The sequence below is a fragment of the Antechinus flavipes genome, chromosome 1, assembly GCF_016432865.1.
Source record: "Antechinus flavipes isolate AdamAnt ecotype Samford, QLD, Australia chromosome 1, AdamAnt_v2, whole genome shotgun sequence".
Lineage (NCBI taxonomy): Eukaryota > Metazoa > Chordata > Mammalia > Dasyuromorphia > Dasyuridae > Antechinus > Antechinus flavipes.
In genome coordinates this window covers 287,848,698-287,875,402 of record NC_067398.1, presented here as the reverse complement: position 1 = coordinate 287,875,402, position 26,705 = coordinate 287,848,698, and the positions used below count along the sequence as shown (strand labels likewise).

At 34.3% G+C, this 26,705-nt stretch overlaps 1 pseudogene; it reads left to right on the top strand.

The window, feature by feature from the left end:
• Positions 1-26,705, top strand: part of LOC127545366 (nucleolar GTP-binding protein 2-like) — a 47,411-nt pseudogene that overhangs the window by 4,850 nt on the left and 15,856 nt on the right.

Genomic DNA, 26,705 nt, shown 5'->3' with positions numbered 1-26,705 from the left:
AAATGCTAATGAGGTTTGTAGAAGAATTGTACTGGCACTACACAAGGATGCTCCTTTAAAGGACATCATAAGACACTGTGCCCCAGAGGGCACAAATACCTTTTATACCCATCCTTTGATGGAGATTTCTTAAGATCTGAACATGGGAAGACAGGGTCCCTTTAGGCAAGGGCCTTCCAAAGAGACTCGCTAATGCTTTCAATGTGGTAAAGTAGGGCATCTGAAAACTCATTGTTAGCATAGAAGACAGGGTGGGTAAAAAGACCCAAAACTCTATGTCCAAAATCTAATAGAGGCTTGGACTGAGCATTAGAATGTAGAATGACTCAGAGAAATGGGAAACGAGGCCTACCTGCAGGGCCCCAGGCCAAAAACACTTGGAGCATGATGGCAGCTGATGTTATACTCAGAGAATTTTTAGAAGTTCAGTACTCAAAACTTTCAGTCAAGATGGCGGAGAGAACACATGTATTTATTTAAGTTCTTTCTTGCCCTCAGAATACTTTTTTTTATGATATGGCCTCGGAATTAATGCTTGACTGAAAAAACCCACAAATACACTACCAACAGAAAATATTGTCAAAATTCGCCAGAAAAAATCTGTTTTTGCTCATGGGCGGGAATGGTTAAACCAGGCACAGACTGCAGGCAGGCAGTGGGAGCATGAAAGGCAGCTCACATTGAGCAGACTGGAGGTGGCGGGGTGTAGTTGCAGCCCTCAGAAAACTCATGGGGATAACTTTACCCAATGTGCACTTCTTAGCCCTGGCAGCAAGCAGAGAAGCTACAAACACAGTGGGCAAAGACTTCAATCCTGAAACACTGGGGTCTCTCAGGACCTGACCACACCCACCCAAAACCCATCACGCTCTCAGAGTCTCAGAGAGCAACAGCTGTGCAGACGCAGCACAGCCATTGCTGTTCCACTTCTGCTTCATTATTACCTCCTGTAGCCTGTAGAGGAAGTTTGGGAACATCATACTGCCCAAAAAGCAGACTACATTTGCTTTTTTGTTTGTTTTCTTTGATTCTTTTTTGTCAAAGTGAGCAAAAAATTAAAGTGCACTCTAATTATAGATAGCTTCTATACAGATAGAGAGCAGACTTCAAACCCTGAGGAGACTAAAAACAGTGTGTCTCCAGATGAATCCCCAAAGGGGGATATGATCTGGCCCCCACACACAAGACTCTCATAGAAGAAATTAAAAAGGTTCTTACAAGAGAACTAGAAGAAAAATGGGGAAAGGAAAGGGAAGGTTGGCAAGAAGGTCTGGATAAGTCATCCCACTCATTTAAAGATAGAAGGGATAAAGAAATCAAATCCCTGAATATCAGAAATAGTGAACTGGAAAAGGTAAACAATTCCAAGGAAAACAGAATTAGTGAATTGGAAAAAGAAAATAGCTCTCTAAAAAATAGAATTGGTGAAATGGAAAAAAAAATTCCATAGAACAAAATTCACTTAAAAACTCAATTGGAAAATTACAAGAATAAATTTTAAAAAGTGAAGAAAATAATATATTAAAAATCAGAATTGAACAAATGGAAATGAATGACTCAAGGAGACACCAAGAATCAGTCAAGCAAAACCAAACAAATGAAACAGTGTTAAATGTTTTAATCTGGAAAATGTTAAATACCCACTTGGGAAAACAACAGACCTGGAAAATAGATCTAGGAGAGATAATCTGAGAATTATTGGACTTCCTGAAAATTATGATGAAAAAAAAAGAGCCAAGAGACTATTTTCCAGGAAATCATCAAAGAGAACTGCCCAGATGTTATAGAAACAGAGAGTAAAACAAACATTGAAAGAATTCATTGATCATGTACTGAAAGAGACCCCAAAATCAAAACTCCAAGAGATATTGTAGCTAAATTCCAGACCTATCAGATGAAGATAAAAATAATGTGACTAGAAAAAACAATTCAAATATAGAGGAGTTACAATAAGGATTACTCAGGATTTAGCAGCATCCACATTATAAAGGATAGAAGGGCCTAGAATTTGATATTCTGAAAGGCTAAGGAACTTGGTATGCAGCCAAGAATAACTTACCCAGCCAAAATGAGCATTTTTTTCCAGGGAAGAAGATGAACATTCAATGAAATAGGTGAATTTTATCGATTTCTGATGAAAAAAACAAGGACTAAACAAAAAGTTTGATCTCCAAATATAGGACTGAAGAGAAACATAAAGAGATAGAAAAAATCTTGGGAACTATATTCTGTTATGAATATACATAAAGAACACATATATAATTTGGTTTTACAGTTATAATATAAAAAAAAAAAACTAGAGGTGGAAAGGAAATTATACCAAAAAAAGGGTAAAGTGAGGGTAGTACATCTTATGAAGAGGCAAAGAAAATCTATTATATCTGAAGGAAAGAAGGGAGGGGGGGTGAACACAGTGTGTATCTTATTCTCATTGGAATTGGCTTAAAGAGAAAAATATTAGACATATTCAATTTACAGAGAAACTTCTCCCACCTCATTGAAAAGTGGGAGGGGAAAATTGAAAAGGGAAGGAGTAAGCTAAGTGGAAGGGAATACAGAAATTGTTAGGAAAAGGGGTAAGAAAAGGGGAGGAACTGTAAGGTGGGGGGAAGGATCCTAAAAAGGGAGGGCTGTGAGAGGCAAATGGTGCTCACAAGTTTAATACTGGGAAGGGAGATAAGGGGAAAGGAAAGGAGAAAGGTACAAGCAGAGTTTAAGAAGATGGCAAGAAATACAGAATTAGTAATATTAACCATAAATGTGAATGGGGTAAACTCCCCCATAAAGCAGAAGTGGAGAGCAGACTGGATTAAAAGCCAGAATCCTATAACATGTTCTTTACAGGAAACACACTTGAAGCAGGGCAATACATACAGAGTAAAGGTAAAAGGCTGGAGCAGAATCTACTGTTTCAGGTGAAATTAAAAAAAAAAAAAACACAGGGGTAGCCATCCAGCTCTCAGATCAAGCAAAAGCAAAAATTGATCTAATTAAAAGAAATAAGGAAGGGCACGATATCTTGCTAAAGGGTGGCATAGATAATGAAACAATATCAATACTAAATATTTATTCATCAAGTGGTGTGGTATCTAAATTTTTATTTTCTTTCTTTCTTTCTTAAAATAATTATAACTTTTTATTGACAGAATCCATGACTGTAATTTTTTACATCATTATCCCTTGCACTCACTTCTGTTCCGACTTTTCCCCTCCCTCCCTCTACCCCTTTCCCCAGATGGCAAGCAGGCCTATACATGTTAAATATGTCACAGTATATTCTAGATACAATATATGTGTGCAGAACCAAACAGTTCTCTTGTTGCATAGGAAGAATTCGATTCAGAAGGTAAAAATAACCTGGGAAAAAAAACAAACATGCAAACAGTTGACATTCATTTCCCAGTGTTCTTTCTTTGGTTGTAGCTGCTTCTGTCCATCATTGATCAATTGAAACTGAGTTAGATCTTCTCTTTGTCGAAGGAATCCACTTCCATCAGAATACATCCTCATACAGTATTGTTGTTGAAGTATATAATGATCTGGTTCTGCTCATTTCATTTAGCATCAGTTCATGTAAGTCTTGCCAGTCCTCTCTGTATTCATCCTGCTGGTCATTTCTTACAGAACAATAATATTCCATAACATTCATATACCACAATTTACCCAACCATTCTCCAATTGATGGCCATCCTTTCATTTTCCAGTTTCTAGCCACTACAAAAAGGGCTGCCACAAACATTTTGGCACATACAGGTCCCTTTTAATTCTTTAGTATCTCTTTGGGGTATAAGCCCAGTAGTAGCAGTGCTAGATCAAAGGGTATGCACAGTTTGATAACTTTTGGGGCATAATTCCAGATTGCTGTCCAGAATGGTTGGATTCGTTCACAACTCCACCAACAATGCATCAGTGTCCCAGTTTTCCCACACCTCTCCAACATTCATCATTATTTTTTTGTGTCATCTTAGCCAATCTGACAGGTGTGTAGTAGTATCTCAAAGTTGTCTTAATTTGCATTTCTCTGATTAATAATGACTTGGAACACCCTTTCATATGGCTAGAAATAGTTTCAATTTCTTCTTCTGAGAATTGTCTTTTTATATCCTTTGACCATTTATCAATGGAGAATGGCTTGATTTCTTATAAATTAGAGTCAATTCTCTATATATTTTGGAAATGAGGCCTTTATCAGAACCTTTAACTGTAAAAATGTTTTCTCAGTTTATTGCTTTCCTTCTAATCTTGTCTGTATTCGTTTTGTTTTTACAAAAACTTTTCAATTTGATATAATCAAAATTTTCTATTTTGTTATCAATAATGATCTCTAGTTACTATTTCTGGTAATGATCTCTCAGGTCTGAGAGGTAAACTATCCTATGCTCTTCCAATTTATTTATAATCTCAGTCTTTATGCCTGGGTCATGAACCCATTTTGACCTTATCTTGGTGTACAGTGTTAAGTGTAGGTCAATGTCTAGTTTCTGCCACACTAATTTCCAATTTTCCCAGCAATTTTTGTCAAATAGTGAGTTCTTATCCCCAAAACTGGGGTCTTTGGGTTTGTCAAACACTAGATTATTAAAGTACTGTATGTTTTGTCCTTTGAACCTAACCTATTCCATTGATCAACTAGTCTATTTCTTAGCCAATACCAAATGGTTTTGGTAACCACTGCTTTATAATATAATTTTAGATCTGGTACAGCTAGGCCACCTTCATTTGATTTTTTTTTTCATTAATTCCCTTGAAATTTTTGACCTTTTGTTTTTCCCATATGAACTTTGTTGTTATTTTTTTCTAGGTCATTAAAATAGGTTTTTGGAAGTTTGGTATAGTGCTAAATAAAAGATTAGTTTAGGTAGTATTGTCATCTTTATTATATTTGCTCACCCAATCCAAGAGCATTTAATATTTTTCCAGTTGATTAGATCAGACTTAATTTGTGTGGAAAGTGTTTTGTAGTTTTGTTCATAAAGTTTTTGATTGTCCCTTGGCAGATAGATTCCTAAATATTTTATATTATCAGTAGTTACTTTAAATGGAATTTCTCTTTGTAACTCTAGCTGTTGGATTTTGTTAGTGATACATAAGAATGCTGATGACTTATGTGGGTTTATTTTGTATCCTGCAACTATGCTAAATGTGTGGATTATTTCTAATAACTTTTTAGTAGAATCTCTGGGGTTCTCTAAGTATACCATCATATCATCAGCAAAGAGTGATAATTTGGTTTCCTCATTGCCTACTCTGATTCTTTTAATCTCTTTCTCTACTCTTATTGCCAAAGCTACCATTTCTAATACAATATTGAATAGTAACAGTGATAGTGGGTAACCTTGTTTCACTCCTGATCTTATTGGGAATGGCTGCAGTTTATCCCCATTACATATGATGCTTACTGATAGTTTTAAATAGATGCTACTGATTATTTTAAGGAAAAATCTACTTATTCCTATACTCTCAAGTGTTTTTAATAGGAATGGATGTTGTATTTTATCAAATGCTTTTTCTGCATCTATTGAGATGATCTTATGGTTTTTGTTAGTTTGGTTATTGATATAGTCAATTATGCTAATAGTTTGCCTGATATTGAACCAGCCCTGCATTCCTGGTATAAATCCTACTTGGCCATAGTGTATTATCCTGGGGATGATTGTCTGTCTTTTTGCTAATAGTTTATTTAAGATTCATCAATATTCATCAGGGAGATTGGTCTATAATTTTCTTTCTCTGTTTTCAACCTACCTGGTTTAGGTATCAGTACCATGTCTGTCTCATAAAAGGAATTTGGTAGGACTCCTTCAATCCCTATTTTTTCAAATAGTTTATATAGCATTGGAGTTAATTGTTCTTTAAATGTTTGGTAGAATTCACATGTAAATCCATCTGGTCCTGGGGATTTTTTCTTAGGGAGTTCGTCAAAAGCTTGTTCTATTTCTTATTCTAAAATGGGACAGTTTAGCCTATTTACTTCTTCCTCTGTGAATCTGAGCAAGCTATATTTTTGAAGGTATTCTTCCATTTCATTTAAGTTGTCAAATTTATTAGCATAAAGTTGGGCAAAGTAACTCCTAATTATTGCTCTAATTTCCTCTTCATTAGTAGCGAGTTCTCCCTTTTCATTTTTAAGACTAACAATTTGATTTTCCTCTTTCCTTTTTTTAATCAGATTTACTAAGGGTTTATCTATTTTGTTGTTTTTTTCATAGAACCAACTATTAGTTTTATTAATTAATTCAATAGTTTTTTTTTGCTTTCAATTTTATTAATCTCTGCTTTTATTTTTAGAATTTCAATTTTAGTGTTTGACTGGGGGTTTTTAATTTGTTCCTTTTCTAGCATTTTTAATTGCAAACCCAGTTCACTGACCTTCTCTTTCTCTATTTTATGCAAGTAGGCCTCTAGAGATATGAAATTTCCCCTTATCACTGGTTTGGCTGCATCCCACACATTTTGGTATGATGAATCATTATTGTCATTTTCTTGGGTGAAGTTAATAATTATGTCTATGATTTGCTGTTTCACCCAATCATTCTTTAGTATGAGATTATTTAGTTTCCAATTATTTTTTGGTCTATTTTCCCCTGGCTTGTTAATGAATGTAATTTTCATTGCATCATGGTCTGAAAAGGATGCATTTACTATTTCTGCCTTACTGCATTTAAGTTTGAGGTTTTGAGGTTTTTATGTCCTAATATATGGTCATTTTTTGTGTAGGTTCCATGAACTGCTGAGAAGAAAGTGTACTCCTTTCTGTCTCTATTTCATTTTCTCCAGAGATCTATCATATCTAACTTTTTTAGAATTCTATTTACCTCTTTGACTTCTTTCTTATTTATTTTGTGGTTTAATTTATCTAATTCTAAGAGTGCAAGGTTGATATCTCCCACTATTGTAGTTTTGCTGTCTATTTCTTCTTGCAGCTCTATTAATTTCTCTTTTAAGAATTTAGATGCTATACTACTTGGTACATATATGTTTAATATTGATATTGCTTCATTTTCTATGCTACCCTTTAGCAAGATATAGTGCCCTTGCTTATCTCTTTTAATTAGATCAGTTTTTGCTTTTGCTTGATCTGAGATCAGGATGGCTCCCCTGCTTTTTTGACTTCACCTGAAGCATAGTAGATTCTGCTCCAACCTTTTACTTTTACTCTGTATGTATCTCCCTGCTTCAGGTGTGTTTCCTGTAAACAACATATTATAGGATTCTGGTTTTTAATCCATTCTGCTAACCTCTTCCTCTTTATGGGGGAGTTTATCCCATTCACATTTATTACTTGCCATCTTGTTAACCCCTGTTTATGCTTTTCTCCCTTCCTTTCTCCTTACCCCCCTCCCCAGTGTTAAACTTATGAGTACCACTTCCTTCTCACAGCCCTCCTTTTTTAGTATCCCTCCTCCCACCTTAGAGTTCCTCCCCCTATATTACTCCTTTTCCTCACAATTTCTGTATTCCTTTCCACTTGGCTTACTCCTTCCCTTTTCACTTTTCCCTTCCCACTTTTCAATGAGGTGGGAGAAGTTTCACTATAAATCGAATATGTCTAAAATTTTTCTTTTTAAGCCAATTCTGATGGCAGTAAGATACACACTGTATTCATCAGTTTTCTTTGCTTCTTCGTGAGATGCAGTACCTTTTCTGGTACAATTTCCTTTCCACCTCTAGTTTCTAGAAGAAGGTATACATGTATTTTTTATATATCTTTATAGCAGAAATATAGTTGCCAAGATTTCTTTTTATCTTTTTAGATTTCTCTTGTGTTCTATATTTGTAAATCAAACTTTTTGTTAAGTTCTGGTTTTTTCATCAAAAATAGGTGAAATCCACTTATTTTGTTGAATATCCATCTTCTTCCCTGGAAAAAGATGCTCATTCTGGCTGGGTAAATTATTTTTGGTTGCATACCAAGTTTCTTAGCCTTTCGGAATATTATATTCCAGGCTCTTTGATCCTTTAATGTGGATTCTGCTAGATCCTGGGTAATCCTTATTGTGCCTCTTCTATATTTGAATTGATTTTTTTTCTAGCCACTTGCGGTATGTAGGGTTAGTTCTTCTTCTTCTGATAGTTCTGGCATTTGGCCACTATATTTCTTGGTGTTTTGATTTTAGGATCCCTTTCAGTAGGTGATTGATGAATTCTTTTAATGTCTATTTTACCTTCTGTTTCTATGACTTTGGGTACTTCTCTTTGTTAATTTCCTGGAAAATAGTGTCTAGGCTCTTTTTTTCATCATATTTTTCAGGGAGTGCAATAATTCTCAGATTTTCTCTCCTAGACTTATTTTCTAGATCTGTTGTTTTCCCAAGAAGGTATTTGACATTTTTTCCCATTGTTTCATTTTTTTGGTTTTGCTTGACTGATTCTTGGTGTCTCCCTGAGTCATTCAATTCCATTTGTTTGATTCCAATTTTCATTCAAATATTTTTGTCACTCACTTTTAAAATATCTTTTTCTAATTGTCCAATTGAGTTTTTAAGTGAGTTGTTTTGTTTTATAGAATTTTTTTTTCCATTTTGCCAATTTCATTTCTTAGAGAGCTATTTTCTTTTTCCAATTCACTAATCCTATTTTTCAAGGATTTGCTTTCTTTTTCCACTCTGCCTTGAAATGAGTGGGATGCCTTATCCAGACTCTCTTGCCAAACCTCCCTTTCCTTTTTTCATTTTTATTCTAGTTCTCTTGTGAGAGCCTTTTAAATTTCTTCTCTGAGAGTCATTTGTGTTGAGGACCAGACGATATCTTCCTCAGGTCTGCTCAGCTGTGAGCTGCCTGCTGTGCTCTCGCTGCCACTGCCTCCCCTCAACCTGCGTCCAATCTAAAACCATCCTTACCCTCAACGAAAAACAGACTTTTTCTGGTGAATTTCAAGGATGTCTTCTCTTGGTAATTATTTGTGGGTTTTTTTTTTTTCAGTCAAGCATTAATTCCAAGGCTTGTCATGAATTAAATTTTGAGGGAAAACGCGGAGCTTAAGCCAATGTGTGCCTCCTCCCCACCATCTAGTTTGCAAAAATGGTATCTAAATTTTTAAAAGAGAAATTAACAGAGCTGCAAGAAGAAATAGACAGCAAAACTATAATGATGGGAGATCCTAACCTTGCACTCTCAGAATTAGATAACTGAAACCACAAAATAAATAAGAAAGAAGTCAAAGAGGTAAATAGAATTCTAGAAAAGTTAGATATGATAGATCTCTGGAGAAAACAAAATGGAGACAGAAAGGAATACACTTTCTTCTCAGCAGTTTATGGAACCTACACAAAAAAATGACCATATGTTAGGAAATAAAAACCTCAAACTTAAATGCAGTAAGGCAGAAATAGTAAATGCATCCTTTTCAGACCATGATGCAATGAAAATTACATTCATTAACAAGCCAGGGGAAAATAGACCAAAAAATAATTGGAAACTAAATAATCTCATACTAAAGAATGATTGGGTGAAACAGCAAATCATAGACATAATTATTAACTTCACCCAAGAAAATGACAATAATGATTCATCATACCAAAATGTGTGGGATGCAGCCAAATCAGTGATAAGGGGAAATTTCATATCTCTAGAGGCCTACTTGCATAACATAGAGAAAAAGAAGGTCAGTGAACTGGGTTTGCAACTAAAAATGCTAGAAAAGGAACAAATTAAAAACCCCCAGTCAAACACTAAAATTGAAATTCTAAAAATAAAAGCAGAGATTAATAAAATTGAAAGCAAAAAAAAAAAACTATTGAATTAATTAATAAAACTAATAGTTGGTTCTATGGAAAAAACAACAAAATAGATAAACCCTTAGTAAATCTGATTAAAAAAAGGAAAGAGGAAAATCAAATTGTTAGTCTTAAAAATGAAAAGGGAGAACTCGCCACTAACGAAGAGGAAATTAGAGCAATAATTAGGAGTTACTTTGCCCAACTTTATGCTAATAAATTTGACAACTTAAATGAAATGGAAGAATACTTTCAAAAATATAGCTTGCTCAGATTCACAGAGGAAGAAGTAAATAGGCTAAACAGTCCCATATTAGAATAAGAAATAGAACAAGCTTTTGACCAACTCCCTAAGAAAAAATCCCCAGGACCAGATGGATTTACATGTGAATTCTACCAAATATTTAAAGAACAATTAACTCCAATGCTATATAAACTATTTGAAAAAATAGGGATTGAAGGAGTCCTACCAAATTCCTTTTATGAGACAGACATGGTACTGATACCTAAACCAGGTAGGTTGAAAACAGAGAAAGAAAATTATAGACCAATCTCCCTGATGAATATTGATACAAAAATCTTAAATAAAATATTAGCAAAATGATTACAGAAAATCATCCTCACGATGATACACCAGAAGTGCAGGGCTTTTTCAGTATTAGGAAAACTATTAGCATAATTGACTATACCGATAACCAAATTAACAAAAACCATAAGATCATCTCAATAGATGCAGAAAGAGCATTTGACAAAATCCAACATCTATTCCTAATAAAAACACTTGAGACTATAGGAATAAATGAATTTTTCCTTAAAATAGTTAGGAGTATCTATTTACAACCATCAGTAACTATCGTATGTAATGGGGATAAACTGGAACCATTCCCAATAATATCAGGAGTGAAACAAATCTGCCCACTATCATCATTACTATTCAATATTATATTAGAAATGCTAGCTTCAGCAATAAGAGTTGAGAAAAAGATTTAAAAAATTAGAGTATGTAATGAGGAAACCAAATTATTACTCTTTGCAGATGATATGATGGTATAGTTAGAGAACCCCAGAGATTCTACTAAAAAGTTATTAGAAATAATCCCCAACTTTAGCAAAGTTGCAGGATACAAAATAAATCCATAATAAATCAAAAAACAACATTTTTGTATATCACCAACAAAATCTAACAGCAAGAGATACAAAGAAATTCCACTCAAAATAACTGTTGATAGCATAAAATAGTAGGGAATCTATCTGCCAAAGGAAAGTCAGGAAGTATATAAGCAAAACTACAAAACACTTTCCACACAAATAAAGTCTGATTTAAACAATTGGAAAAATATTCAATGCTCTTGGATAGGCTGAGTGAATATAATAAAGATGACAATACTCCCTAAACTAATCTATTAATTTAGTGCTATACCAATCAGACTCCCAAGAAGCTATTTTAATGACCTAGAAAAAATAACCACAAAATTCATCTGAAAGAACAAAAGGTCAAGCCTTTCAAGGGAACTAATAAAAAAAAATTCAAATGAAGGTAGCCTAGCTGTACCTGATCTAAAACTATATTATAAAGCTGCGTTCACCAAAACCATTTGGTATTGGCTAAGAAATAGACTAGTTGATCAATGGAATAAGTTAGGTTCATAGGACAAAAGAGTTAATAAGTATAGCAATCTAGTGTTTGACAAACCCAAAGATCCCAACTTTTGGGATAAGAATTCATTATTTGGCAAAAAACTGCTGGGAAAACTGTAATTTAGTATGGTAGATGCATGGACTCACACTTAACACCATACACCAAGATAAGATCAAAATGGGTTGATGATTTCGGCATAAAGAATGAGATTACAAATAAATTAGAGGAACGTAGTATAGTTTACCTCTCAGATTTGTGGAGGAGGAAGGAATTTGTGACCAAAGAACAACTAGAGATCATTATTGATCACAAAATAGAAAATTTTGATTATGTCAAGTTAAAAAGCTTTTGTACAAACAAAATTAATGCAGACAAGATTAGAAGGGAAGCAATGAACTGGGAAAACATTTTTACAGTTAAGGGTTCTGATAAAAGTCTCATTTCTAAAATATATAGAGAATTGACTCAATTTGTAAGAAATCAAGCCATTCTCCAATTTTTTTTTTTATCAATTGATAAATGGTCAAAGGATATGAACAGATAATTTTCAGATGATGAAATTGAAACTATTTCTACTCATATGAAAGGGTGTTCCAAATCACTGTTGATCAGAGAAATGCAAATTAAGACAATTCTGAGATACCACTATCTCACATAGTGGTCACATTGGCTAAGAAGATAGGAAAAATAATGATGAATGTTGGAGGGGATGCGGGAAAACTGGGATACTGATTCATTATTGGTGGAGTTGTTAATGAATCCAACCATTCTAGAAAGCAGTTTGGAATTATTCCCCAAAAGATATCCTAAACAGATATTAAACAAGGGAAAGGGACCTCCATGTGTAAAAATGTTTGTGGCAGCCCTTTTTGTAGTGACTAGAAACTGGAAATTGAATGGATGCCCATTAATTGCAGAATGGTTGGGTAAGTTGTGGTATATGAATGTTATGGAATATTATTGTTTCATAAGAAATGACCAGCAGGATGAATACAGAGAGACTTGGGGAGACTCACATGAACTGATGCTAAATGAAATGAGCAGAACCAGGAGATCATCATACTCTTCAACAACAGTACTGTATAAAAATGCATTCTGATGGAAGTGGATATCGTCAACAAAGAGAAGATCCAATTCAGTTCCAATTGATCAGTGATAGACAGAATCTACTATCCCCAGAGAAGGAACACTGGGAAATGAATGTGGACTACTTGCATTTTTATTTTTCTTCCCAGTTTATTTTTACCTTCTGAATCTGTTTTTTCATGTTCAACAAGAGAACTGTATGGATCTGTACACATATGGTATCTAAGATATATTTTAACATGTTTAACATGTATAAGACTGCCTGCCATTTAGGGCAGGGGATGGAGTGAGGGAAGGGAAAAGTTGGAGCAGAGGTGAGTGCAAGGGACAATGTTGTAAAAATTACCCATGCATATGTTCTGTCAATAAAAATTTATAATAAAAATAAATAAATAATTTTTTTTTTTAAAAAAGAAGAAGTTTAGTATTGAGAAATGACCAGTCAGCTGAGAAGTAATCTAATAGTAGAAAGGGATTACATGATCAATCAGCCAGGAAGCAACCTGATAGGAGAAAAGATTTACAATTTGGGAGGATATAGTTGTATGCAGGTGGGACTACTGAGATATCCTCTGGGGAGATGAAATCTGTTCCCTTGCCTCGACAAAAATTAAGCTCGACCATTTCACATCCCGAGAATGCTTACAAAACAGTGTCCATCTATATACTGATTTGGGAATCTGGGGAATGTGTAGCTAATATCCTTGTCACTAATACAGGTAGACAATGTATGACTTATCAAGCAGGAGAAGTAATAGCATTAGGTTTACTGATACATACTCCCGATAGGCAATTTGGTGATATTAATCCAGATTTTTATTCCCAGCAACAGAATACAGGAATATTCTCGAATGCAGCCATTACAGCCGACCGACCTATGCTCACTATCTGTGTAAAGACATACCATTGAAAGGGTTGGTAGACACGGGTGCAGATCGTACAGTGATTAGAGGTGCGATTGGCCCAGTCATTGGCCAAAGATTAAGGCAGACAACTGTATCTCTGGCAAAGAGGATCAACAGCAGCTGAAGTTGGTGCTACTCCTTTATGGATATTTAAAGGTGAATTAGGAGCTTTTATTCCTTTTATAATTGAAAAAATCCCCATCAATCTATGGGGAAGAGACATCTTACACCAGGATTACAATTGAGTACTTTGACTTTTTAGGTAGGGGTGCTCTTGAAGGCCTGTCGGCAGTCTCACCTGTTCCCATTCAATGGAAAAGTGATAGATCACTGTGGGTAGAACAGTGGCCCTTAGCCAAAGATAAAATTCAGGCCTTATTAGATGTAGTATAGGAGCAACTTGACCAAGGACACTTACAACCTTCTCTAAGTCCATGGAATTCCTCTGTATTTATTTAAAAAAAAAAAAAGAAATCTGGAAAATGGAGGGTATTGACTGATTTAAGAAAAGTGAATGAGCAGATGGAAACTATGGGAACTCTTTAGCCTGGACTTCCATCTCCTACTCAATTTTCTAGGGAATGTCCTCTTTGGCTTGTAAATACTAAGGATTATTTCTATTCTATCCCTCTGGATAAGGAGGATATAAAAAGATTTGCTTATATATACCTTCAAACCTACAATTGCTCCTACAAACCAATCTTTCATAAATTACCATCATTCTCCTTTCCTTCTCTCCTCAGAAGTTTTAAGATTCACAAAACAGTGAATAGCTAAATAACTCCATAAAATCCACATGTCCAGCAAAACATAACTTATAATGTTAACAATTATCAGTATTTCAGAAGGTAAAAACTGAAGCAAATAAAATAATTTAAAAAAAATTTTTTTTCTTCCTTCTGCCTGTTTCAAGGCCACTAGCATAAACTTCTTTTTCCCAGGTGGCATTAAGCAGATGTTTTATTGCTGTTACTCCTCTCTAGCATGCTTTGAAAACCTGCTTTTCAGGGTAAAATTTCCCTAACAATTTAAAATAGCTAAGCTTTTCTGTTCTTTTACTTATAAATTAGTACCACAGGTTAAAAAGTTTAAAATCACAAGCAAATTTTTACTAAGCACAGTTGCAAAATTGAAATAACCAAATGCCAAATTTCTTAATCATTGTTCTTAAAACTTAACAGAGCTCTTCAAATCCATACAAGACAGGCAATTCACAAACACAGAACTGAAATCACACAGATATAGATGGCATAATTACAACATTAAACAAAACATTTAACATATACAGACTAGGGGCTATTTGGAAACCTAAAATAGCCCTGAAGGAAGTTGTTGCAACTCGAGAGTCTTCCCTCCCAGAATCCAGAGCCTTTTAGGCTTCCAAGCTCTGTTTGGTGCATTTCTCTGCCTTCACCGAGAATGCCCAGAGATAACCAGATGATGCCAAAAGGCACTCAAAACTAGTGTTGGATTACTGGCACACAGAACCAGATAAACACAAGAACACTTAAAGACAAAGAGACAGTAGACAAACAATTCTGGAACACAACATACATCCTATCCAGCCAGGGCCCTCCAATGGTGTCCCATGGGAGCCAGTAGGGGGTACTGATACTGTGTCCAGCATAGCCACCTACTATTCCAGACTACTCACCTGAAACTGAACCAGTTCCTAGATCACGCGAAGCCAATTAAATCAAATTTATATCTCCTCACCCAGTCCACAAAAGTGGGTTACCAAGGTCCATGGCTCAGTGGCCACCTCCTAGAGATGGTGACCCCCTTTGACCTCTAGGGAAAGGAGTTGGCTGTCAAACAGAGCCAAAGGTTATCTTGCTGGGGAGCCTCCAAATGAAGTGCTCAGGTGAGAAAAAATACAGGACAGCCAAAATAATGAAAATTTAAGAGTGTTTACTGTCACTGGCCAGTACTGAACACCATCAGGACCAGGGGTAATTACCAATCAGTTTCAGAGACACATATTTATAGGAAAATTCTATAAAGGAGTTCTTTGAAGCATTCATTATAATAATAGAGTTCCTTTCCCAGACTGTTATGGGCCAGAACTCTTGTACTTAAAACAAGGATTCTTATAAGGTGGTTAAGTCAATGGAATTGATAAAGACAATGGTTATCTAGTTTAGCATGGTATTTAATAGTTCTCTAGTTTAGTACATGTACTTAGTGCTTAATATAGTTCTACAAGATTCACACCTATGATAAGAGATCATATAAACTTGAACAAACTCAGCCAGATTAAGAGGCAGAGAAGATGAGAGAACTAGAGGCTGAAACACAAGCCCTTGGATTCAGACAGATTCATCCCATCTCACACCCTATGATGGCAGGTTCTCCTCCTGCATTTTCTCCACTGAAACCAAGATTCCCAAAGGCTTCTAAGAAAGCTGCCCAGCTCCAATAAAGAAATAATAAAGAAATAAAAAAATTCTGGTTACTCACGTAGTGATCACTGAATTGAAACAAAGGCTGCTCCAGAGACCTCCAGGAAAACTGAATTAAAGAACATTACACCAGACTGCTTCTTGTCTGCCTCCTAAGTTTATCACATTTAAGAATTACATTCCTAGACAGGTAGTAAGACAATATTTCTTTAAGTTTTATATTTGTCAAGTTATCAAGGTCTTAAGGTGGCATATCTGGGGCCTGTGTGTACCTGCAATTGGAAACAGAAATAAGAGCTGGCAACATAGTTCTGACTGCAGACAGAGCTGAAACCAAAATAATAGTCTCACGGTTTTAGGAATGCATAAGCAGATTAGGGACAGCATCCATTTCAAGAGGGGCCCTTAGTACTTTCTAGGGTGCTTTCCCAAAAAAGTGGAAGGGGACTCCATACAAGAAAGGTTAACAAAAAGTTTTTTCTTTCGGAATGGTGCAAATTCTTGGAATTTTTCTTGAAGACTTAAAATGACTAATTGCCAAACTTTCTAATCATTGCTCTCAAAACTTTGAGAATCTGCTAAGATGCTATTTTATTTTTAATTAGATGACTTTATTTCTGTAGCCCCCAGATTGGCACCCTCAGTTAAAGAAAATTTGCTGAGTATGGAGCTCTCAATGACCAGACAACACTTCTCCCAGTTTCTTGGGGTGTCTTGATTATGGGATTGAGGGAGAAAAAAATTGGTTACCTTGACAGGTTAGGAATCAAGCCAGAGGAGGACAGATTCTCTCCTATGTGTCACCAAATGTTTGAGGTTCAGAGAGGGGTCCCCAAAAGGTTGGGTATTACAAGGTGTCTCACAAGAATTTGCAGGCTTGAATCCATATCCAAGTTAAGGGGTAAAGTTTAATGTAATTGTAATGCCATTGAAGTGGGCTAAATTCCAAAAGAATTTTTAAAAGAACCAAGAGAAAGGAGACAAATTTATCCAGTTTCATGTCATTATATGCTAATTTTATGGTCTAGACCTCTGCAGGGGTTCTCAAACTATGGCCTGCGGGCCAGATGCGGCAGCTGAGGACAATTATCGCCCTCACCCAGGGCTATGAAGTTTCTTTATTTAAAGGCCCACAAAATAAAGTTTTTGTTTTTCCTATAGTCTGGCCCTCCTACAGTCTGAGGGAGAGTGAACTGGCCCCCTATTTAAAAAGTTTGAAGACCCCTGTAGGTAGAACTGAAAAGTGGTTTCAAGAATTTGGTTATCACTGACCAATAGATTGTCTGTCTGTTATTAATGTTTGTGGGACTTAGAATACTAAGGCCAGACTTTAGAATCATTGGCAGATTGTTAGAACAATAGCACTCTAAAGTCAGCAGGACCTTGGGATCATTGATTCTAAAGTTAGAAGACTTTAGAATCATTGACAGATTGTTAGAATAGAAGCACTCTTAACATCAGGGTGGGGGGAACCTCTTTAATGCTGTTTTCCCCTAGAAGTTATACTCCAATCAACACCACCATCAATCAGATCAGGAATTGCTATAGTAGATGGATCAGTTAACCCCAAATGAGAGATATGAAAATTAAGACAAGGTTGAGATACCACTACACACCTGTCAGATTGGTTAAAATGACAGGAAATGATAATGGCCAGTGTTGGAGGGGATGGGAGAAAAAATGAGACATGGATACATTGTTGGTGGCACTGTGAATGGATCCAACGATTCTGGAGAGCAATTTGGAATTATGCCCAAAAAGTTATCAAACTGTGCATACCCTTTGATCCAGCAGTGTTTCTACTGGGCTTATATCCCAAAGAGATCTTAAGGGAGGGAAAGGGACCCACATGTTCAAAAATGTTTGTAGCAGCCCTTTTTGTAGTGGCCAGAAACTGGAAACTGAGTGGATGTCCATCATTTGGAGAATGGCTGAATAAATTGTGGTATATGAATATTATGGAATATTATTGTTTTGTAAGAAACGACCACTAGGATGATTTCAGAGAGGCCTGGAGAGACTTAAATGAACTGAGCTAAGTGAAATAAGCCGAACCAGGAGATCATTATACACAGCAACAATGATCATTTCTGACGGACATGGCTCTCTTTAACAATGAGATGATTAAAACCAGTGCCACTTGTTCAGTGATGGAGAGTACCGTCTACACCCAGAGAGAAGACCTTGGTAACTGAGCGTAGACATACATTCCAGATTGGCACATCTCATAACATAACATTCTCACTCTCTCTGTTGTTGATTGCTTGCATTTTGTTTTCTTTCTGTATTTTTTTCTTCTTTCTTGTTCTGATTTTTCTTGTACAGCAAGATAACTGTATATATATGATTTAACATATATTTTAATATAAAAAGAAAGGTAACTGATTATGAATAAGCTTAGTATTATAATAAATAACAACAACAAAAAAGAAAATCCCAAATAGGATCATGAAGAGTTGGATATGACTGAAATGATTCAACAGCAGCATAAGTTAAAAAGGCAGGGGTAGCAATGATGATTTCAAATATGCAAAAGCAAAATGACTTAATTAAAAGAGATAATCAGGGAAACTGCATTTTGCTACAAGACAATGAAGTAATAGGGGGAAAATTTATAGCAAGTTTCTCTGACAAAAACCTGATTTCTCAAATATATAAGAAGCTGAGGAAAATTTATACAAATCCAGTGATAAATGGTCAAAGGATATGAATAGGCAATTTTCAGAAGAAAAAAATCTATATTAATAGGTAAGAAGAAATCTATAAGCCATGAAAAAAATGTTCCAAACCAATATGGAACAGAGAAATTAGAGAAACTACAACTACTCGGAGATACCACTTCATACCTATCAGAAATGACAAATATTGGAGGGAATGAAAGAAAGTAGGGACACAATTGCATTGTTGCTGGAGTTGTGAATTGGTCCAATCATGCTGATTAACAATTTGGGATTATGTCCAAAGTGCTATAAAATTATGTAGACCCTTTGATCTAGCAATGCCACTTCTAAGTTTGTATCTCAAAGAGGTCAAAGAAAAAAAATAGACCTATATGTACATTTATAGGAGCTCGTTTTTGGGGTGGCACAGAATGGAAAACAGTGGATATACAATTCAATTGAATATAATGTGACATATGATTGTGGTGAAGTATGACGACTATAAGAATGATTGGGGGGGGGAGAGTTTCAGGAGAAAAACACTTGCAAGACCTCTATGAGCTCATGCAAAGTGAAATGAAAAGAACTGAAACATCAGTAACAATAATGTAATAATGATCAATCAAATACTTGACTACTCTGATCAATACAAAAGATTCAAGATAATTCTGAAGGATTCACAAACAGTAAAATGTTATTTACCTCCAGAGAAAGAATTGTTACACTTATAGTGCAAATTGAACTATAATTTTCTCATTTTATTTTACTTTTTGCTTTTTTGTAATATGGCTAATATGGAAATATGGTTTTCATGATTTTGCATATATAATTTGCAATATATAATTGCATATATAAAATATAAATATATTTTGTTTGCTTTTTCACTTGGTGGGGAAGGGGAAGAGATTTGAGAATTCAAAGTTTAAAAGAAAAGAAGGTTAAAAATAAAATTTTAAAAACCAATAAGGGCAAACAACACACAGAAGGAGGCAAGAAAGCAGGGGAAAGAGACTGACACTTTGGTGAACTTGTGGAGTAGAAACTAGACAAAATGGCAGATGCAAAGTAGTGTTTACTGAGCACAATTTCTGCTCACCGTCAAAAAACAAACAAACATTGGCAGTAGTTTGATATTCCACTGTTGAGCTCTCAAATCAGAGAATAGAAGATGCTGAAGGAGGAGGTATCAATAAAGATTAGTGTTAGCAGCAAAGTGGTGAGATTTTATCCTGGAAGAAATTCCTTTGAATTGAAACCAAACAGAGCATCTGATGGAAAGTGAAATGAGAATACAAACATATATCCTATAAGTGTATCACTATACAGTAAGTTTGAATCAACCTTTCTTTTGGATATTATGGCTATTTGTGAGAAAGTGTACAGCAGGTTTAAGGAGTAATGTTTTGTGGCTATTATGTCATCTGAATAAATGCTTCCACTAAGAGCAAATTGAGTGTCCTAAATGAGAAGTGCACTGATTAGGGCTTATGAACTTCAGTGTTTGTATCCTAGACTCATAGATATGTCCCTAGAACCTGGGAACCCAACCCACAAGTACTGTTGAAATTGTTTGGTAACCAAGAAGGAATGTTATACTTTCTCTTAAAAATGAGATTTAGTAAAAACATATATAGCATCACTTAAAAAAACAACATTGAGAATTTCAAAAACAGATTTTGTTCATCTATAAACAGCCAAGTTATTTTTAATTTTTCTATTAAGATGCAATTTAAAGTTAAATTGTCCCTTCTATTAGTCTTCTCTCCCCTCTTTCACTTTCTTGCCAAACTGAGCAAATAGAAAATACAAACCTAAAAAATAAAGCCCTCAATACACAGCTACACAAATTCCCACATTAGCCATGATCAAAAATGTAGGCCTATTTCTATAGGAACATAGTTTTATGTTCCAAGTTTATCCCCACTCTATGAAGAGGTAAGTATCTCATATTGATACTTTGGAATTTCTGGCATTGGTCAGAGTTCTAAAGGTTCTCCCTCTCCCCCATTATATTATCATCATCATACACACACACACACACACACACACACACACACACAATTTCATTATATATTTTTATTATCATACTTTCTTTGCTTTGCATTTCACATCTTCCCTAAATTATGTGTTTCATCATTTCTAATGGCACAATTCTTTTACATTTGTGTAATAATTTGGTTAGTCATTTTTTAAGAGGAGGATAAATTCTTAGTTTTCAATTTTGGCTAGCATGGAAAGAGTTGCTAAATTTTTTTGCTATATATGGATAATTTTCTTTTTTTTTGATTTCTTTAAGGTATATATAACAAAGCCAAAGGGTAATTTGGAAACTTTCTGAACAGAGTTCCAAATTGCTGAAGCAGTCCATTATGGTAAAACCAGATTTACAGCTGTACTAATAGTGCCTATTTTCCCACAGCCACAGTCCATTTTTATAATTTATAATTTCTTCCACATTTATCATTATCTTCTTTTGATTCTTTGTCATTGTGATTAATGTAAAGTGAAATCTCAACATTGTTTTTTTAACACTTTATAATATTTAATTATAAATAGCTTTTTTTTTTCCTTAAACATTTTTTGGTAGTACATTTGAATTCCAAGCTGTTTTCCTCCTCTCCAACATTTAACACAAATATATATATATATATATATACACACACACACACATACATACATACATATACATATATATATGGAAATTCTTTCTCTGGAGATGGAAAGCATTTTCCTTTATAGATCTTTTGTAGTTGATTTGAATATTCATAAAACTCAGAATTGCTTAGTTATTTAGTCTTTGAACAATATTGCTGATGTTCTCTTCTGCTAATTTCACTCTCAATTATTTCAAGCAAGTCTTTCTATATTTTCTTAAAATCAACCTGCTCTTCATTTCTTCTTCTTTTTTTTAAATAAAGGGCAAGAGTACAATTTATTATGTTAAAAAACCAGTAATCATGATCTCAGATAAAGTTAAAGCTAAAATGGATTTAATTAAAAGAGAAAAATAGAAAAAACTACACTATATGTCAGCAATTTCTTCCTAGGATAATTAGAGAACTATTCTGCGGGTACACCCAATGGAGTTCTCATTTTTCATTTAGCAATTTCTGAATTTCCCCATCATTTTCATCAAATCAGTCTTGATGTTTTCAAGTGTTCTGACTCAAATGAGCAAATGGCTAAAAGGCAAAATTAAAGTGGAGGGAATGTTGGTACATGATTTTTTGTTTGCAGATGATTGTGCATTTAATGCAGCCTCCAAAGCAGAGATGCAACAAAGTATGTGACAATTTTCTGCTGCTTGTCATAATTTTGGTCTAACAATTAACACCAAGAAAATACAGGTCTTCACTCTGAGATAACACTACACACCTATCAGATTGGCTAAGATGACAGGTAAAGATAATGAGGAATGTTGCTGAGGATGTGGGAAAACTGGGACACTAATACATTGTTCGTGGAATTTAATGTTGTTTTAGACCATAAAAACAGATTGTACAAAATATAAGTATGACTGCCAAAACAGACACAGGAACTATATGAACATAAAACTTTTTATACAAATAAAGTCAAATTTAAATAATTAGAATATTTGTTGTTCATGAGTAAGATATTCATTCATTATTGAAATTGTCAATGCGATTTTCACTATCCTTAGTCATGAATTCTTAATAGATCCAAATAATAATTTCTTCCTTACATCTTTAATTTAATCATAATGTTATTTTTTATATTCAAGTAATGTATCCATTTTGAACTTACTTTCATTTCATTTATTTTTTATTATGTCATATTGCATTATCCATGAGTGATCACTTTATTTTTTCAATTACTTAGGTCAGTATTTCTACAAAAATTGTTCTATAGTTAGATTCATATAATCTCAAAAGACTACAAATCTTGGTAGATACTTGGTAGATACAAATATTTTGTAACTTTTATAGTTATTTTTAATAAAATTTCTTTTTTTCTAAATCTTCCTGAATACTGTTGTTTAGATATAGGAATGCTAATAATTTATGTGGATTTGCCATATTTTGCAACTTTGTTAAAGTTATTATTTTTATTTAATAATTATTTACTTAAGATTCTCTAAGTATGCCATCATATCATCAGCAAAAAGTGATAACTTTGTTTCCTCTTTGCCTTTGATTATTCTCTCAATTTCTTTTCTTTTGGTCTTATTGTGCTACCTACCATTTCTAGCACAGTGTTAAATAGCATTAGTGATAATGTGCATCTTTGATTTCCCCATGATTTTATTGGAAAGGCCTCTAACTTTTTTTCATTGCATATATATTTTTTCCTATTAGAGACTGACATTTATTAGGGACACCTTTCCTGTCCATAATTAATTAACTAAAAATTAATTAAACAATACAAAATAAGAGAAAGCCAAAATAGAAAAAATAGTCATAAAAGGAAAATTAAACAAAACAAAACATTGTCATGTGTCCAGCAAAAGATCAGGAAGGATTCAAATATGTAAAAATAAATTTCCATTTCAAGAAAACATATAATAATAAAAAAGATTACGACTGTCCATCTTTTCTTTGCTCCCTTATTATTAATAATTAATAATCCCAGATTATTCTTCTGTTCTCTGCTGTGCACTTTTTACTTTATTCTCTTTTTCCCTTTTCATCCCTCCCACTTCATATATATTCACACCCACACTCCCCACATGCATATATCTATATATACACACATGCATGTGCATATAGATGCATACACACACACATATATGCATTTACAAATGTGTAAACATGTATCTAAAAATATTAATATGGCTAACATATATAACATTGATTTCTCTCTTGATTGAATATTTAAGTTTGGCTTTTTTGGAGACCAATGATTATTATCCTTAGCTTTTTTTTCTAATAAATTCTATTCCTGATTCTTTTTGTAGTGTGTGTATTTATCTCATTTCCTATCCCTGCTAATTCTTTTACCTTAATTCTACTCCTTAACTTGCATTGCCATTACTTAACTTCCCTGTGAGTCTCTTATCTTCTCTCCCCCCCAATCTTTTCCATTTTTCTATATTCCCATTCCCATTAATGTACACATGCCTTATTGCACTCCCAATAATCTAAATACCATTCTGTATCCCACCTTATCCTATGCCATTTTTTCTTCCCTCTTAATACCTTTTCCATTAATTTGCACATTTTGTCTTACTATCATAAATCCACACATATGTCTATATCCTTATTTTTTTTTCTTTTTCTTTTTCCTGAGGCAATTGAGGTTAAGTGACTTGCCCAGAGTCACATAGCTAAGAAGTGTTAAATGTTTTGAGACCAGATTTGAACTCAGGTCATCCTGATTTCAGGGCTAGTGCTCTATCCATTGTGCCATCTAGCCACCCCATATCCTTATTTCTTTATAGATTTTGGAAGATGTTATATCCTTCGTGGTATATATTTATCATTCCTTATTTGACCCATTCTCAATGTGAATAATTTATAACTACCAGCCCTCCTTCCCTCTCTAATGCTTCTGTGTTGGTTCTTCCTCTGCACCTCATTTGTATAACATAATTACTATTTTTACCTTAGTTTTACTTTTTAGAGTCAGATCAAATTTCACTGTTCCCCAGTCTATCTTTTGAAATTCTCAAATACTGATGTTAATTTTAAACATATGATATTGATTTCCATGCAAAAAAAAAAAAAGACACAGAAACAATTTGTCCTTGTTGAGTCCCATGAATTTAATCTTTAATGTTAGCTCTTATATGTTAAATTTTCTATTAAGTTCTAGTTTGGTGGAGATTAAGTCCTGAAAATCTGAAAGTTCATTGAAAGGTCATTTTTTTCATTCAATATTATGGTTATTTTTGCTGGATATGATATTTTTGGTTACAGACCTACTTAATTATTTTTATCGAAAATACATATTATTCCAGGATCTGTAATTTTTTACTGTAACTGCTGATAAATCCTGTACAATTCTAATTGTAGCTCCATCATATTTTAATTGCTTTTGTTGTTGTTTGCATTTTTGTTTCTTGTAAAATTTTCTCTTTGCTCTGGGGGTTCCAAAATCTGGCAATAATATTAATATATCTGTGTTTCCCACATTAGATTTCTTTGAGGTGGCATTCAGTGGATTTTTTCTATTTCTACTTTCCTCTCTTGTTTTATCACTCCAGTAAATTTTTATTTAATTATTTCTTCTATTATTATGTTAAGGTTCTTTTTTTTTTGGTCACATTTTTTAGTTAATCCACTTATTCTTATGTTTTCTCTTCTTGATGTGTTATCCAGATCTGTTGTTTTTCTTATAAGGTATATCACATTCCGTTCTATTTTTTTCATTCTTTATATTTTGGTTTGTTATTTTTTGGTATCATATAGCTTAACTGGCTTCTCCTTGCCCAGTTCTAATTTTCAAATGATTATTATTTTCTTCTTTGAGAGAGTATCTTCTTTTCTCGTTGGTTAAATTTTTTTTCACATTCTTATTTTTCTTGAATGGTTTTTATTTTTAATTTTTTTTATTAAAGCTTTTTATTTACAAAACATATGCATGGGGTAATTTTTCCAACATTGACCCTTGTAAAGCGTTTTGTTCCAAATTTTTCCCTTCTTCCCCCGACCCCCTCCCCTAGCTGGCAAGTAGTCCAATACATGTAAATACATTGAAATACATGTTAAATCCAATATATGTATGCATATTTACATAATTATCTTTCTCCACAAGAAAAAAATCAGATCAGGAAGGAAAAAAAAGAAAAACTGAGGAAAAAAAAAACAAAATGCAAGCAAATAACAACAGAGAGAGTGAGAATGCTATTTTGTGTTTCACACTCTGTTCCCATGGTTCTCTCTCTGGATGTAGGTGGCTCTCTTCATCACTGAACAAATGGAATTAGTTTAAATCATCTCATTGTTGAGGAGAACCACATCCATCAGAATTGATTGTTGTATAGTCTTGTTGCCATGTATAATGATCTCCTGGTTCTATTCATTTCACTTAGCATCAGTTCATGTAAGTCTCTTCAAGCCTCTCTGAAATTATCCTGCTGGTCATTTGTTACAGAACAATAATATTCCATAGTATTCATGTACCATAATTTACTCAGCCATTTTCCAATTGATGGATATCCACTCAATTTCCAATTTCTTGCCACTGGCCCTTTTTTAAAAGGGCTGAATAGTCCTGATTTAAAACAAACAAACAAACAAACTTTTCCCTTCAATCTCTCTCATTTGATTTTTGATGAGTTTTTTTTTTTTTTTTCTTCTGCAAGGTAACTGGACAAAGTGACTTGCCCAGGGTCACACAGCAAGAAAGTGTTTAGTGTCTGAGGTCACATTTGAACTCAGGTCCTCTGGATTCAAGGGTTATCCACTACACCATCTAACTGCCCCTCTCATTTGATTTTTGAAATCTTTTTTGTGTTGCTCTATAAATTCTTTCTGAGCAGTTAGCCATTAATGATACTATTTGGGAAAGAAGAAGTGTTTTGGACTTCACTCTCCTCTGAAGATAAATCTCAGTCTTCACTATTTCCACAGTAACTTTCCATGGTTGAGTTCTTTCTTCTTTGCCTGTTCATTTTTTTTTTTTTAATGAAAACTAATTAGTGTAAGCACCTTTAATCCTGGGATGGGGGAAATGGTGTTTCTGGCTCTCCCCTTTGATCTGGAACCCTAAACTTGAAGCTCCATCCTCCTACAAGTTCTCACAAGCAGCAGCTTCCCTGCCTACTGTTTCTGCACTCATCTGGGGTGTGTGGTTCCTTCTCACCAAGGCAGCATCTCAGAAGCACACCTGGGCTCAGTGGCATTCCTAATCAGCAAAGCTTCCCAGATTCATTTCCCTGACTTCCCATGCTGTCTGGAAGGTGAAAATTATCGTGTTTGCAGCTAAGGCTCTAGCTGAACTCAGCTAACTTCAGAGCTCCTTGCTAGCTGTTTTTGAGGAGCTAATGTAGAGATATTTACACTTCCCAAAGATTAAATCTTATTTTAGGGTCTTTCTTCAGATCTTCTTAGTTTGTAGTAGGAGGACCCTGTTCTGCCCCAAGTCTTATTTTTTTTCATTAGTTTATGTTCACCCAGAGGCACAATTTTCTTCTTTTTGTGGGAGAAAACTGGAGTTTGAAATTTTCTGACCTAATCTGTCTTCTTTCCAGAAGCCTTTCCCACTGCATATAATATTTGCACTAAAAGACCCAACTATTCCGATGATTCTTAGAGTGTTAAATTTTATTAAAATAAAATCTCTTCAGCACTTATAATTAATATATAATTTACAGAATGTGCCTCTGTTCCTGTTAA